This window comes from Schistocerca nitens, chromosome 7 (genome assembly GCF_023898315.1).
Source record: "Schistocerca nitens isolate TAMUIC-IGC-003100 chromosome 7, iqSchNite1.1, whole genome shotgun sequence".
Classification (NCBI taxonomy): domain Eukaryota; kingdom Metazoa; phylum Arthropoda; class Insecta; order Orthoptera; family Acrididae; genus Schistocerca; species Schistocerca nitens.
The window spans coordinates 308634899-308639898 of NC_064620.1; the positions used below are offsets into that span (position 1 = coordinate 308634899).

Sequence of the window (5000 nt, forward strand, 5' to 3'; positions counted from 1 at the left end):
GCCATGAGCCACAAGTGCAACTGACGTGACATATCTGATAGTGCCTCAGGCGTCCACTTACTACCATCACTATCAACGAACCTCGCCACCCCACCCCCCCCCCACACACACCATCCCTTAACCCAACTTCTGCCTTAACCTAACCCAACTTCTGCCTTAACCTAACCCAACTTCTGCCTTAACCTAACCCAACTTCTGCCTTAACCTAACCCAACTTCTGCCTTAACCTAACCCAACTTCTGCCTTAACCTAACCCAACTTCTGCCTTAACCTAACCCAACTTCTGCCTTAACCTAACCCAACTTCTGCCTTAACCTAACCCAACTTCTGCCTTAACCTAACCCAACTTCTGCCTTAACCTAACCCAACTTCTGCCTTAACCTAACCCAACTTCTGCCTTAACCTAACCCAACTTCTGCCTTAACCTAACCCAACTTCTGCCTTAACCTAACCCAAGTTGCGCCTTAACCTAACCCAAGTTGCGCCTTAACCTAACCCAAGTTGCGCCTTAACCTAACCCAAGTTGCGCCTTAACCTAACCCAAGTTGCGCCTTAACCTAACCCAAGTTGCGCCTTAACCTAACCCAAGTTGCGCCTTAACCTAACCCAAGTTGCGCCCTAACCTAACCCACGTTGCGCCTTAACCTAACCCACGTTGCGCCTTAACCTAACCCACGTTGCGCCCTAACCTAACCCACGTTGCGCCCTAACCTAACCCACGTTGCGCCCTAACCTAACCTACGTTGCGCCCTAACCTAACCTACGTTGCGCCCTAACCTAACCTACGTTGCGCCCTAACCTAACCTACGTTGGGCCCTAACCTAACCCACGTTGCGCCCTAACCTAACCCACGTTGCGCCCTAACCTAACCCACGTTGCGCCCAAACCTAACCCACGTTGCGCCCTAACCTAACCCACGTTGCGCCCTAACCTAACCCACGTTGCGCCCTAACCTAACCCACGTTGCGCCCTAACCTAACCCACGTTGCGCCCTAACCTAACCCACGTTGCGCCCTAACCTAACCTACGTTGCGCCCTCACCTAACCCAAGTTGCGCCCTAACCTAACCCACGTTGCGCCCTAACCTAACCCACGTTGCGCCCTAACCTAACCCACGTTGCGCCCTAACCTAACCCACGTTGCGCCCTAACCTAACCCACGTTGCGCCCTAACCTAACCCAAGTTGCGCCTTAACCTAACCCACGTTGCGCCTTAACCTGCCCTGTAATTGTTAGTTATATGAATCTAGGAATTCGTGTAGCGTTGCCTAATTGCAACCATCTCAACATAGTTCACTTCGCGCACACTGTGGTGTTCTGCGTATTGATTCATTTTACGGTGCGTACCCTCACATCTTGCGAGTGTTGCTTACTTTCCACATGGTCCCGCTATCCACTGTATTGTGTACTGCAATAGGACGTATATCGCCCCCGCCCCCCCCCCCTCCCCTCCTGTCACCTCTAGCTCGTCGGTCAGGAGTTCGCGTGTTGAATGCGCTTCGCAGCTGTGCAATGGCATTCGCATACGTACGCTGGCCACCTTCCACGTGTTCTTTCGTGCACACGTCGCAGCGTGTATGTATGCTGATGGAGTGCGTCGTGACACACAACATCCAGGCATGCAAGACTCGTAGAAGTCGCAAATGTAGATGGATGTCTACGTTTGCTGCCCAAGTTACGCAAATGAACTGGAAATCCGTTGTTGCGCGGTTGTTCGCGCTGGAGGTGAATCGTTGATATCGACGATCGGTACAGGTATTAACCGGTTGCTTCAGCGACACCCGTCATACCCACGAACGTGAGTGGGCATGTGGGTATGAAGCGATACGCGGCGGTGGCTGGGTGGGACCGTCCCCGGCCGGTGAGGGGGGGGCGCCCGGCGTGCTGGCCGCGCGCTGCGTGGGCGCACGCGCGGCAGCCGGCTGGTGGGGGCGCCCAGTGGCAGGCGCGCCGGCTGACGGAGGCGGCAGGCGGCGCATCTGCGTGCCGGCGCACCCAGCGCGCGGCGCCGTGCGGCCAAAGTGGGTCCTCCCGGGCCCGGTGCGAAGCGCGGTGGACATCTGCAGTGTGCTGGTCCGATTGAGGACTGTGTGCGTTGAGGATGCGCCGCCGCCCGGCACTCGGCGCCGCGACGCCGTCTGCTGCTCGGTCGCCCCCGCGGTTCTCGCAGGTGGTTTGTATCGCAGCTGTGCGGATGTGTTGGCGCGTGCGCTGTGCTGGGAGAGTTCGCTTTGGCACCCAAGTGGGGCTCTGCCCCTCTGTGGCGCTGGCGTTGGAGCTGCCCGGTCACTGTTTGTGGCCGCGTGTTGTCTCCCGCCGGCAACACCACGACAGCACGCTCCCGGGCCTCTGTCGGCAGCGGCAAGCTCAGTTGGGAGCACGGGTGGTCGCACTGAAAGCGTCTACTCGCCTATCTCCGGGCGATTGCGCCTCTCTCGAACCCGACCAAGTACTTAGGACGGCGCTGCGCGCCGCCGGGACCTGAGAGGGTTTCGAGGTGTATCGTGCAGGGGAGCCCAGCCTCCTCCTGTTTGCAGAATAATTGAGCGGACGCTTGCGTGTTCGCGCGGGCCCCCGGGACACACTCCCGGGCGGCCGGCTGCTCAGCTCTAGTTGACGCAGCTCCCTGGTTGATCCTGCCAGTAGTCATATGCTTGTCTCAAAGATTAAGCCATGCATGTCTCAGTACAAGCCGCATTAAGGTGAAACCGCGAATGGCTCATTAAATCAGTTATGGTTCCTTAGATCGTACCCACGTTACTTGGATAACTGTGGTAATTCTAGAGCTAATACATGCAAACAGAGTCCCGACCAGAGATGGAAGGGACGCTTTTATTAGATCAAAACCAATCGGTCGGCTCGTCCGGTCCGTTTGCCTTGGTGACTCTGAATAACTTTGGGCTGATCGCACGGTCTTCGTACCGGCGACGCATCTTTCAAATGTCTGCCTTATCAACTGTCGATGGTAGGTTCTGCGCCTACCATGGTTGTAACGGGTAACGGGGAATCAGGGTTCGATTCCGGAGAGGGAGCCTGAGAAACGGCTACCACATCCAAGGAAGGCAGCAGGCGCGCAAATTACCCACTCCCGGCACGGGGAGGTAGTGACGAAAAATAACGATACGGGACTCATCCGAGGCCCCGTAATCGGAATGAGTACACTTTAAATCCTTTAACGAGTATCTATTGGAGGGCAAGTCTGGTGCCAGCAGCCGCGGTAATTCCAGCTCCAATAGCGTATATTAAAGTTGTTGCGGTTAAAAAGCTCGTAGTTGGATTTGTGTCCCACGCTGTTGGTTCACCGCCCGTCGGTGTTTAACTGGCATGTATCGTGGGACGTCCTGCCGGTGGGGCGAGCCGAAGGCGTGCGACCGCCTCGTGCGTGCTCGTGCGTCCCGAGGCGGACCCCGTTGAAATCCTACCAGGGTGCTCTTTATTGAGTGTCTCGGTGGGCCGGCACGTTTACTTTGAACAAATTAGAGTGCTTAAAGCAGGCAAGCCCGCCTGAATACTGTGTGCATGGAATAATGGAATAGGACCTCGGTTCTATTTTGTTGGTTTTCGGAACCCGAGGTAATGATTAATAGGGACAGGCGGGGGCATTCGTATTGCGACGTTAGAGGTGAAATTCTTGGATCGTCGCAAGACGAACAGAAGCGAAAGCATTTGCCAAGTATGTTTTCATTAATCAAGAACGAAAGTTAGAGGTTCGAAGGCGATCAGATACCGCCCTAGTTCTAACCATAAACGATGCCAGCCAGCGATCCGCCGCAGTTCCTCCGATGACTCGGCGGGCAGCCTCCGGGAAACCAAAGCTTTTGGGTTCCGGGGGAAGTATGGTTGCAAAGCTGAAACTTAAAGGAATTGACGGAAGGGCACCACCAGGAGTGGAGCCTGCGGCTTAATTTGACTCAACACGGGAAACCTCACCAGGCCCGGACACCGGAAGGATTGACAGATTGATAGCTCTTTCTTGATTCGGTGGGTGGTGGTGCATGGCCGTTCTTAGTTGGTGGAGCGATTTGTCTGGTTAATTCCGATAACGAACGAGACTCTAGCCTGCTAACTAGTCGCGTGACATCCTTCGTGCTGTCAGCGATTACTTTTCTTCTTAGAGGGACAGGCGGCTTCTAGCCGCACGAGATTGAGCAATAACAGGTCTGTGATGCCCTTAGATGTTCTGGGCCGCACGCGCGCTACACTGAAGGAATCAGCGTGTCTTCCTAGGCCGAAAGGTCGGGGTAACCCGCTGAACCTCCTTCGTGCTAGGGATTGGGGCTTGCAATTGTTCCCCATGAACGAGGAATTCCCAGTAAGCGCGAGTCATAAGCTCGCGTTGATTACGTCCCTGCCCTTTGTACACACCGCCCGTCGCTACTACCGATTGAATGATTTAGTGAGGTCTTCGGACTGGTACGCGGCATCGACTCTGTCGTTGCCGATGCTACCGGAAAGATGACCAAACTTGATCATTTAGAGGAAGTAAAAGTCGTAACAAGGTTTCCGTAGGTGAACCTGCGGAAGGATCATTACCGACTAGACTGCATGTCTTTCGATGTGCGTGTCGTGTCGTGCAACACGCTACCTGTACGGCTCGCAGTAGCTGTGCGCCGCGTGCGGGACCACGCGTGCTTCTCAAAACTAACGGAAAATGTTGTGTGGTACGAGCGCTGAAGCTCTGGAGCGGCTGGCCTGCGGCACCTGGCGCCTCGCGCCGGTTTTGAATGACGTTCGCCCGAGTGCCTGTCCGCTCCGGAGTGGAGCCGTACGACGCCCATCGGCCGTGAGGCCGTTGGACACAAAACACTGGAACAGGGGCCGTCGAACGCCTCAGTCCCGCCTATGCAACTGTTTTGAAAGAGACAGTGGAAACTGTAAAAAGATCACCCAGGACGGTGGATCACTCGGCTCGTGGGTCGATGAAGAACGCAGCAAATTGCGCGTCGACATGTGAACTGCAGGACACATGAACATCGACGTTTCGAACGCACATTGCGGTCC

At 55.6% G+C, this 5000-nt stretch overlaps 2 non-coding genes across 2 annotated transcripts in view; both read left to right on the forward strand.

Annotated features, from left to right (window-relative positions):
- Window positions 1-2622: 2622 nt before the first annotated feature.
- LOC126197026 (small subunit ribosomal RNA) lies at window positions 2623-4531 on the forward strand. Its single transcript, XR_007539436.1, has one exon. It is a non-coding gene; the product is annotated as a small subunit ribosomal RNA (ribosomal RNA).
- A 352-nt stretch (window positions 4532-4883) lies between these two features.
- The window catches only part of LOC126196353 (5.8S ribosomal RNA), a 155-nt gene continuing 38 nt past the window's right edge, over window positions 4884-5000 (forward strand). The window contains exon 1 of the ribosomal RNA XR_007538870.1: window positions 4884-5000. This exon is cut by the window's right edge and continues 38 nt beyond it. This is a non-coding gene — a ribosomal RNA (5.8S ribosomal RNA).